Here is an 11365-nt window from a genome sequence, read left to right on the forward strand (position 1 = left end):
GGAGCCTGAGGGACAATCTGCGATTTGAGGAAGAAATAAGGCAGCGATTCTCAAACTTCTTGATCTCAAGTCTCCTTTACACTCTTAACATTACTGAGGACCTCAAGTTGTTTTTATTTATGTGGGTTCTACCTCCCAATCTTTACCATATTAGAAATTAAAACTGAACATTTAAAAATATGTATTTATTTACTTAAAATTACAATAATAAACCCACCATGTTAACATAATTTTTTAAAAAATAGCTATGTTTTCCAAAGCAAAAACTGTTAGTGAGATGTGTGGCACCATTTTACATTCCTGCAAATTTTTTAAATGTTTAGCTTAATAAAAGACAGATGGAGTCTCATTTCTGCTCCTGGACTCACTCTGTTGTGATATCAGACTGAGTTTTCCCAAAGCACATCGCTTCATACGTTCCCGAGAAAAGAGAGTAAAAAAGGCAGATAACATCTTAGTATGAAAATAGATTTGACCTTGCAGACCTCCTTCCATTTTGATATTAAATGAGTATAAATTGCACACAGTGTTATTTTTGGATAAGAATTGAGAGGCCTTTTGTAAAAGGAAGGTTGCCTTTGGTGAGGGCTGAGGGCTGAAGGCCAGACTGCCTTGAAGTTCAGCCGCTGGCACAGATGTGGCCTCCATGGCTAGTGGTACCTAGAAGCAGGGCCTCAGCTCATGCAGATGCACATTCTGTGTCCATTCACATTCGGCGAGAGTTAGAACTCTATTACAGCTGACTTTTCACTGCCTGCTGTTCTGAACTGCAGCTGGGAGAATGGTGGCCAGACTCCCTCTCTTGAGGCCAAAAGCACATGAGAAAGTTGATTCTCCTTGGGAAGGGTCTTGTTTTTCTGATTCAGATACTCTACTGACTTTGAACCCATTTTGTGGGTTCTTTTTTTTTTCTTTCGAGGAAGATTAGCCCTGAGCTAACATCTACCGCCAATCCTCCTCTTTTTGCTGAGGAAGACTGGCCCTGAGCTAACATCTATGCCCATCTTCTTCTACTTTATATGTGGGACTCCTGCCACAGCATGGCTTGACAGGTGGTACGTAGGTCTGCACCCGGGATCCAAACTGGCAAACCCCAGGCTGCCAAAGCAGAACATTCAAACTTAACGGCTGTGTCACCTGGCTGGCCCCCCATTTTGTCGGTTCTTATGGAGCCAGAAATATTTCAAAACGATGGCCCCATTCACCTCACACCTGTTAGAATAGGTATCATCAAAGACAAGAGATAACAAGTATTGGGAAGGATGTAGAGAAAAGGGAACCCTTGCGCACTGGTGATGGAATGTAATTGGTGCAACCACTATGGAAAACAGTATGAGTTTCCTCAAATAATTAAAAATAGAACTACCATATGATCCAGCAATCTTACTTCTGGGTATATATCCAAAGGAAATGAAAATAGGATCTTGAAATATCTGTACCCCATTGTTCATTGCAACATTATTCACAACAGCCTACATATGGAAACCTAAGTAAGGGTCAACACGAATGGGATACACACGCACACAATGGAATACTACTCAGCCATGAGAAAGAGGGAAATCCTGCCATTTGCAACAACAAGGATGGACCTTGAGGGCATTATGCTAAGTGAAATAAGTCAGATAGAGAAGGACAAATACTGTATGATCTCATTTATATATGTGAAATCTAAAAAAGGCAAACACACAGAAACGGAGAGTAGAATGGTGGGTACCAGGGGCTGGGAGACGGGGAATGGAGAGAAGTTGGTCAAAGGGAACAGACTTCCAGTCAGAAGATGAATACGTTCTGGGGATGTAATGTACAGCATGGCGATTATAGCTAATAATACTGTATTATATACTTGAAAGTTGCTAAGAGAGTTGATCTTAAATGTTCTCACCACAAAAAAAAAGTGGTAATTACATGACACGATGGAGGTGTTAGCCAACTCGACGGAGCCAACGCCACGGTGGTAATCATTTTGCAACATATACGTGTATCGAATCAACACGTTGTACACCTTAAACTGCCACAGTGTTATATGTCAATTATATCTCAATGAGGCTAAGGGGGAAAAAAACAACAACGCAATGGCCCCAGCATCTCCACGCCCCAAGCCTGCTCTGGGGTCTGCGCAGAACGCCCTGGTCGGAATGAAGAGGCAACGTGGAGAAATTTCCAGAGTTGAGTAACAGGTCAGGAAAGTTTCTTCCCAGTTAATTCCCTCCAAGGACACCCAACCTGAGGGATTATCACAGTCATCTGAGGAAAGAGATAAGAATGTTGACTCCTGGGCCCACCTCAGCTCAACCAGGGGCAGAGACCGGCTTTGAAAGCTCCAAGCCCATTCTCAAACCCCCAGGTTTAGGAGCCACTGGCCTCCTCTATCCCCATCTAACAACTCTACCAGAGGCCCTTGGTCCCTAGGCACCTTGGCATCACTCAGGGCTTATATTTAAAATTTTGAGAGGCTGGCCTGGTGGTATAGTGGTTAAGTTCGTGTTTTACTTCTGTGACCTGGGGTTCGCAGGTTCAGATCCCCAGGGCAGACCTACGTACCACTTGTCAAGCCATGCTGTGGCAGTGTCCCATATCCAAAATAGAGGAAGATGTGCACTGATGTTACCTCAGGGCGAATTGTCCTCAGCAAAAAGAAGATTGGCAATGGATGTTAGCTCAGGGCCAATCTTCTTCACCAAAAAAAAAGAAAGAAAGAAAGAAAGAAAATTTTTTTGAATTCCCCGGGCCCAGTCCCTAGAGAACCTAGTATCTAGAGATTAAGTAGATTTGGGACAGGCCCTGAAACAAGTTCTGAACAAGCAGGCCTGTTCATTCTGCTGTAAATAACCCAGGACCACCCTTTACCTCGAGGGTTATTGCAGCCTGTGTGTTACAGTCTGTGTGTCACAGAGACTTTAGGGCCCCACTCAGGATCAGCACAACCTTCACCTTACTTCCCTTATCCTTTGAACAATCAGATCCCTTCCTAGGGGCCTAAATTTAAATTCCAGTGTTTACAAGTCTCATTTGATGCAGGAGACAATCTTCCTCCCCAATCCCAGAACTGTGTGCTCCAAGAAGATCACCTCCAAGATCACCTCTTCTCAAGCTCCAGCCAGCTCCTGCCTGAGTCCTGCCTATGCCACATTTGCCCCAGGTGCACCCAGTTGGCTTCTCCACACTCTTCTACCATCTTTCTAACACCAGCCTGGACCAGTGTGTTACACGTGGATACACATCCATCTTTCAAAAGAGCTAGGCCAAAAAAAAAATCAGGTTTACGAACTCAGCCTTCTTCCTCCTGGGAGCCCTGCTCCTGCCTTCTCCTCCAGTTCTGTAGAAGATACTTTAGTCCCATCATCACAGGAGGAGCTGCTCCTTCCTCTCCACCCGCCCCCTCCCCAGGCCAGTGGTTTGAACGGCCACCTGTCTGACTGGCTCGCAGATTTTCCTAACAAGACTCCCTAGCGACAGTCCACAGGAGCCTGGAGCCTGCTGTGCAGCCAGCTGTCTTCATCCTCCGCTGTTGCCGCTGGCTTTCACGTTTACTCTGGATAGCACACATTTGTGGATATTAACTCATTTCATGAATCCCTTAAAGCATCAAGTTAGGATAAGTAGCTTTTTTCCCTCAGTGGTGCCTAGGCACACACAAACACACACTTTGTAATGGAACTGGGTTCGTGGTGTCCTTTTTAATCGCTGTCCAGCCTCTTTCATTTTCCCCTGCGGTCTAAACTGCGTGGGAACCATCAGCGGGATCTGGGGCTCCTGCCTGTCAGCTTTGGAAGGCTGGATTCTGGGAGAGACGCGGTGGAAACGACGAACATGCACAAATCAGGGCTCCCTCCGGATTCTGGACACCGAGGCTGTTCCCCGGCACGGAGCGGGCCTGGGCTTCCCTGATGATGGCAGCCGGCAGCCTGGTTGACGAGCGTCACCGCACTGCCCGTTCTTAGGCACATCGCTTCCGCCCTAGTGGGCTGACTTGGTTTGGAATTCATGCAAAAGAATTCGGTTTCACCCTCGGGAAAGATCACTATCAGAATGAAGCGAAGTCCTTGACGGAGTTGAGGACATGCCAACCCCAAAGTGTGCTGTTTTGGTATATTGATTATTTGCAGCCAAAGCCACTTGAAAACCAGCAACTGCAGGGAGAGGCTTTCTCTGAACTGCTCTTATCTGCCTAAAGACAGATCCTGCACAAGGAACTCCACTGTCATTGTCCTAAATCCCCTCCTGGGGAGTTTGTCAACCAGGGAAGATCAACCCTTATCACAGGAAGGGAGACGGAAGTCCACGCCACACCCAGACACACTGTCACAGACCATCATCCCTCCCATCTCTTCGTCTGAGGCCCATTCATCTCTCCTAAAAATCACTTACTCTCCCCTAGTTGTCTACCTCAGACCTGCCCTTCCCCTGTTAACATGATCTATAAGCTCTCAAATCTCATCTCTTTTTTGGGTATTCACTTTCTTTTCCTGTGATGCCCCTGTCCACTTTGCTTTTTGTAATATTAAAAATTAGTACATTTGGGGCCACCCCTTGGCCGAGTGGTTAAGTTCCTGGGCGGTCCGCTTGAGTGGCCCAAGGTTTCGCTGATTTGGATCCTGGCCGACATGGCACTACTCGTCAGGCCACATTGAGGCAGCGTCCCACGTGCCACAACTAGAAGGACCCACAGCTAAGATATACAACTATGCACTGGGGGAATTTGGGGAGAAAACGCAGAAAAAGGGGGAAAAATAAATAAAAATTAGTAAATTTGCATACTTTTCTCCTGTTAACTTGCCTGTTGTTAACTTATTACATAGACCCAGCCAGAGGGAACCTGGGAGGGTAGGGGGAAGTCTTTCCTACATCCTCATTCATTCTTTCTTTCTTTCATCAGACATTCGTTGGGCGCCTACCTCACCATGTTGTGTGCTAAGCGTTCGAGACACTAGGTTGAAGATGAGACATAGGTACAGGCCTCAGGGAGTATGATGGACGGACCAGACATCACACCAACAGCCACAGGAAGAGCTCCACTCGTTCCCCAGGAGGCTGGCCCATCTTGACTGAGGGAGGGAGGGCTCTATGAGTGACTAAGAGTATTTCTGGGAAAAAGGATTCATCATGGCTATTTCTCAGCACCTCTGGGAGGGGCAATTTCTGGCACACACAGGTTCTCTGTCCTATGAGCACCAGCATTTTTAAGCACAGACTCTTAAGTTCTTCATCTCATGTTTTATATGCTCTGTGGGAGGTACTGCTATTACTTTCATTTTACAGACAAGGAAACTGAAACTCAGCGAGATGAATTAGCTTATCTAAATCCCTCAGGAAGAGAAGCTGGCAGCAACCCCCAAGTCCGTCTGACTTTGGAGCCCTATTTGTAATGGCTAACCTGTCCCAGCTCTAGAGACGGGCTTCAGGGAAGGAGCTGGTGAAAACTGACAGGACCATTTCACTGGCATCTCAAGTGGGGTACTGGAAACACAAGCGCCACCAGCAGAGCCGGCAGTTAGGGGCTGCCAGTGCCAGCACTGGTGGGAGGGGGCTTTGGGGCAGCTGTGAAAGATGGTCCTGGTGGCCTCAGGAGTCATAGTGGGGAGCCAGCAGTCACCCCATGGCATAATAGCTGACATCTATTGGGCACTTATGACGTGCCCAACAGCACCTCACTTAATCACTGAATATGGATTAACTTAGTTAATATTTTCAACAACTCCTATTTTCACAGATTAGGAAGCCGAGGCCTAGAGAGGTAAGATAAGTTTCCTAGGTCACACATCTGATAAATGTGGAGACAAGATTTGAACCCAGGCTGGTTGACCGCTGGGCTTGTGTGCTTCAGCCCCATGCTGTGCTGCCTGTCCTAGGTGTGCATAGGGATGGAGTACCTCAAAGTGTGTTTACTTTATCTGTAGGGTGCCCCAAGAAAGAAGAGGGCAAGTGTGGGGATTGCAGAAATGGCTACAACACTCTGCAGCTCCTTCCATCAGGAGTTGATGACCATTTCCCCATCCCCTGAGTTTGGCTTCACCTTGTGACTTGCTTTGACCAAGAGAACGTGGCAGAAGTAAGGGTGTGCAAATCCCAAGCCTCGGCCTCAAAGAAGCCTTGTGGCTTCTGCTCTGTCCATCCCTGGAAGCCTGCTGCCACAGGAAGAGGCCTGGGGTGGGCTAGCCCGCTGGTGAGAGGCATGTGGCCCAGTTGCCATTGCCCCCCCCCCCCCGACAGCCTGCGGACTGCCAAAGTGTGCGTGAGGCCGTCCATCCTAAACCCTCCAGCGACCTGCCACCTCACCATAGACACATAGTGAGCCCAGCAGAGCCAGGCTAGAAAGTGCCCAGCTGACCCACAGACTCAGGAGCAAATAAATACATGTTTATTGTTTTAAGCCACTGGGTGCCTTGTTATGTAGAATAAATATAGCAGGAAATACCTCAAAGAGAAGGCAGATATGCAGTTGGGGAGGTGGAGGAATTCCCACCAGGCAGTATGGATGAGTAGAAATTCTTCAGGCAGGGAAAAGAGAGGTTCAGAGGAAAGTGGTGGGGGTTGTTAGAGAACCAGCCTGGGTGCCTCAGAAACCCAGCAACTCCACCTTTTCTGCCTTCCACCAGACAGAGGAGAGGGGCAATACTTTTCTGGAGAGAAACTTTGCATAGACAAAGCTGAAAACAGGAGTACTCTGCTAACTTTGGGTCGTGAGTCCCCAACGAGCACGAGGTGGCCGCCTCTTGACAGACACGGTGGTGTTGCACGTTGGGCAGAGGATTCCACAGAGCCCCCCGCCTCTCCCTGGGATCCCGTGTGCCAGGGAAGGGCTCCAGCTGCTGACATTGGAGCAGCCGTGATACGGGCAATGAGCTCGGTGGGCCTATACTCATGCGTCAGCCGCGAGAAGGAGAAGTGGAAAGAGGGAAGAACTATTTAGGATGTACAAGAGACAAGAAAACTTGGAGCCCACTGAAATGGAGGGAGTGGCCACTGGGGGTGGGGCAGCCTGAAATAACACTGCTTTTCAGAGTACAAAAGGATGCCCCCCCCAACTAACAATAGGGGGGAAAAGATTAGATGATACGTGTCAGACGTCATCACCATATCCAGTGTACTTAGGGTATAATCATGTCTTTTTGGTGATGACATTGGCAATTTTTTGACATAGTCTGCCATCTACCCTTGTTTTAAAGGGTTACCCTTCCATGAGGCATTTGAATTTTAAAAAGAATCAAAGTCTGCAGGTAAAACGGGGGGGATGATACGGCGTTGGTAGAATTTCAGGCAGCCATTGACAGTGGAACAGGGGTTTTTCTTTTACGTTGGCCCTTCCCTGGGCTCTTGGCCTCGGTGCCAGCCACGGAACCACAAAAAGCATTCCCTAGGACTTCGGCGTAGGACACCTTTAATTCTCTTCTCCCAAAGTTGCCAGCGTTTCTCGCACTTGGGGGAGCGCCTCTTCCCGCTGCCGGGCGCGGGGTGGGGTACAGGCGGCTGAGCCGCGCGTGGTCGCCAGAGGGCGCTGCGCCGTCGCCGGGCGCGCGGCCGCCTGGGCGTGTGGCCTGGCGTGGGCATTTTTGTGTTGTTGAAATGCCAGCGTTGACTGCTCACTCCCTTCCCAAACATGTTTCTAATTTACCCAGTATCTCTTCTACGTGAAACACTTAAGAAGGGAAAAAATGCATGCTTAACTTTAGTTCCAGGGTGGGCAAAAGGGGTTTGACACCAAATGCAGTTTGTCCCGGAAACCTCTTGGACTGGGGCAGCGCAGCCAGCAAGGGCTCCCCAGACGCTGCTCCCCGGCCAGGACAGAGGCACACTGAAACAAACACCCGGAACCCAGCCCTTGGCAATGCTCTTGCTAAGAAGCAACAGCCCGCGGGCGTTCCTCGCTAGCAGACGGGGTCGCTTCCGGCCACCAGATTCGGGAGCTGGTGGCACAGGAGGACGGGGCCGCACGGAGCGGGCCAAGCAGGCGGCTGAGCCCGCCTGGCCGCCGTGTCCCCCGCGGCGTGGGCGCCCCGGGTAGCAGAGGAACCCGGGCTGGGCTCCGAGGACCACAGCATGGGGGGGTGGGGCATAGTCGGGGCGCTCCAGGGCACCCGTGCGGGCACAGGGCGACGTGCGGGAGGCAGAGGGCAGGAGGACGAGGAGGAAAGCCGGGGGGGTGGGGGGGGGGAGCCCTGTCTGATGGGGGTGGCGGGGACGGGGCCTCTGGCTTGGGTAGAAGCTAACAAGCCCGACCGCCACAGACAGAAGTCATCAGCGAAAAGACCCGAAGCCGTTTGAGCGCTGAGAGGGCTCTGAGAGAGAAAGCTACTAATCGCGGGGTGGGGGCCGGAGTGGGGGCCTGGTGGGAGTGTCTGATTGGCGGACACGGTATGTTTTTCAGACCAGAAAAAAAAAAGAAAAACAGTCCCCGGGGGAGATTTCTCAGTCACTTTTCTCCTGCTGGAAGCTGCTTCTTGTTGGAGCCTCCTGGGATTGGCAGAGTTAAAATCCTTTAACCCAGGATGCCTTGGGCCTTTTGTTCAGCTCTGACAATGGAATTGGGCGGAGGGGGCTGGGAAGGCAAGGAGCCGGGTCCGGGGTTTCTCCGTGGTGTAGGGGGTCTGGCGAAGCTGTGTTCAGTCACTGGGTGAAAAAAAGCAATTTAGTTGTGTGTGTGTTGGGGGAGGGTGTAAAGGAGCCCAAGGCACGGGGCACCAGCTCGTTAACACATGTGTACGAGCGCCTCCTGTGCGCTCAGCAAACCCTTAATTACCCAGGGAGACCTTCCAAAACGGAGAACTCAATATTGGTCCCTAAAAGGTTGGGTAATGGGTTTTTCTTGCATCAGGAATCCAAGCAACTGATCTCTGGCTCCCCTGGGCTCCCAGATCCTTCTAGACGTCTTTGTCTTCTAAAATTCTGTGCTCCCACAGGACAGCACTTAGTTAAGGACACTCAGAAGTGCATACCCTTCAACCATATTAATCATCCTAAAGCCTTTGCTTTGAACATATCCTGTCCTTGGTTCATAATCGTCGGCAGCCCCCACTAATTCGGAGGACTTGGAGTTCAAGGACGGCGTTCAAGCCCTCCCACCATGCAGACTTCTCCTCCCACTCCCCTCACGCATTCTTCCCTGTAGCCAGCCTGGCCCCTCAGGGTCCCTTGGATATATCTTGAATTCTCCAGCCTCCCTCTCTCTGGCCCTGCAGTTGCCTTCCTGGGACACCTATCCTATTTTCACAGTCCAGCCAATCACATCCCTTTTCCATTCAGTTCTGGCATCGGTCAATCAGCCAACATGCATTACTGAGAGCCCACTATGTGCAAGGCATGTTCTGAGCCCTGGGAATACAGCAGAGACCAAGACAAATATCTGCTCTTAGGGGTTTTATGGGTTTTTTTCTTTTTTTTTTTTTATGAGGAAGATTGGCCCTGAGCTAACATCCGTTGCCAATCTTTCTCTTTTTTGCTTGAGGAAGATTTTCGCTGAGCCAGTATTTGTGCCACTCTTCCTCTATTTTGTGTGGGATGCCTTCATGGTGTGGCTTGATGAGCAGTGCTAGGTTGTGTGTCTGTCCCCCGTCCCCATCCCACCCACTCCCCATCCAAACCTGCGAACCCCGGCTGCTGAAGAAGAGCTCACAAACTTAACCACTACGCCACTGGGCAGGCCCCAGGGGTTTTATGTTTTCATGGGAGGGAACAGAGTAGACACAATGCCAAACAATTTCACATGTCAATAAGTCCTACAAAGAAGCTGAACTAAGGTGACAGAGGAGGGGTAGTGGGGGTTGCAGGCTGATAGCGCTGCTTTATTTAGACAGGGAAGGCCTCTGAGAAAGTGACATTTGAGGCTTTATGGATGGGAAGCGGCAGCCCTGTGAAGATTTGGGGAAGAGTGCTCTAAGCAGAAGGGATAGTAAGTGCAAAAGCCCTGAGACAGGAATGCTATTGTTCTGTTCAAGACAGACCACGAGCTTGAACAAGGAGATTTGCTGGGCTTGGGAGACATAAGCAGGGACTAGATCATCAGGTCCTCCTGGGTTAAGGTAAGCAGGGTGGGTTTCATTTTGGTTGCAATGGAAAGCCTTTGGAGGATATTAAGCTGGTAATGGAGAAATTTCATTTACCCTTTACAAAGATCAGTCTGGTTGCTTTGTGGAGCATGAGTAGGAGCTGAGAACAGTTAAGATGTGGTTGCAGAAGTCCTGGCAAGAGGAGATAAAACCAGGGTTGTGGCTATGGAGATGCTGAGATGTGGTACTGGGTTCTGGACCAATTTTAGAGGTGTAGTAGACAGGACTTACCTATGACAGCAGAGAGGAATAGAGGATGAACCCATTTTGGGGCTGCCTGGGTGGATGAGATGCCCATGTGAAGCGGAAGTCTCAGCAGTTCTGTTTGGGCCATGCCAAGACCTATCAGACATCAAGTGGACACACGGAGACAGGTCTGAGTCTGGAGTTCAGAGGCATCTTGCCTTCAGACTTAAATCTGAGAACAAGCATGTAGATGGTATTCAAAGCTGTGGCCTGGAAAATTCCACATAAGGAAAGAAAAGATAGAAGAGAAAGGGCTGGGGCTGGCCCGGTGGCGCAGCGGTTAAGTGCACATATTCTGCTTCTCGGCGGTCCGCAGTTTGCTGGTTCAGATCCCGGGTGCGGACATGGCACCACTTGGCACACCATGCTGTGATAGGCGTCCCACATATAAAGTGGAGGAAGATGGGCACAGATGTTAGCTCAGGGCCAGGCTTCCTCAGCAAAAAAAAAAGAGGAGGACTGGTAGTAGTTAGCTCAGGGCTAATCTTCCTCAAAAAAAAAAAAAACAAAAAACAAAAAAAGAAAGAAGAGAGAGGGCTGAGACTGAAGCCCCTCCAACATTTAGAGATCTGGTAGAGGAAAAGCCAGCGAAGAAGACTGAGAAGAACAACCTGTGAAGCCGGAGGAAAAGCAAAAGATTGTGATGACAAGGAAACTGAGCAAGGAAGAGTTTCAAGAAGGAGGACGTATTGGTTGGCTATCACTGGGTAACAAACAAGCACAAAAATCTCAGTGGCTTATAACAGTAAATATTTATTTTACTCATGCATTTGTGGGTCAGCTGGAGGTCAGCTACACGTGGCTGACCTTGGCTGGGCGGCTCGAAGCTGCAGTTGGGCTTGGGTCTGCTCCACAGACATGTCCCTCACCATCCTTGCACCAGCAGGTCAGTTACGTGAGGTTTTTTCCCCCATGGTGATAATACTGGCACAAGTAGGCAGGTGGAAACACGAGATGCCTCCTAAGACCAGGCTTAGAACTGGCACCATGTCACTTCCTCCTACAGTCCATTGGCCAAAATGGGTCAGGCAGCCATGCCCAAAGTCAAAGAGCAGGAAAGATTACTCTACCTCGAG

This window comes from Equus asinus, chromosome 6, assembly GCF_041296235.1.
Source record: "Equus asinus isolate D_3611 breed Donkey chromosome 6, EquAss-T2T_v2, whole genome shotgun sequence".
NCBI classification, from domain to species: Eukaryota; Metazoa; Chordata; class Mammalia; order Perissodactyla; family Equidae; genus Equus; species Equus asinus.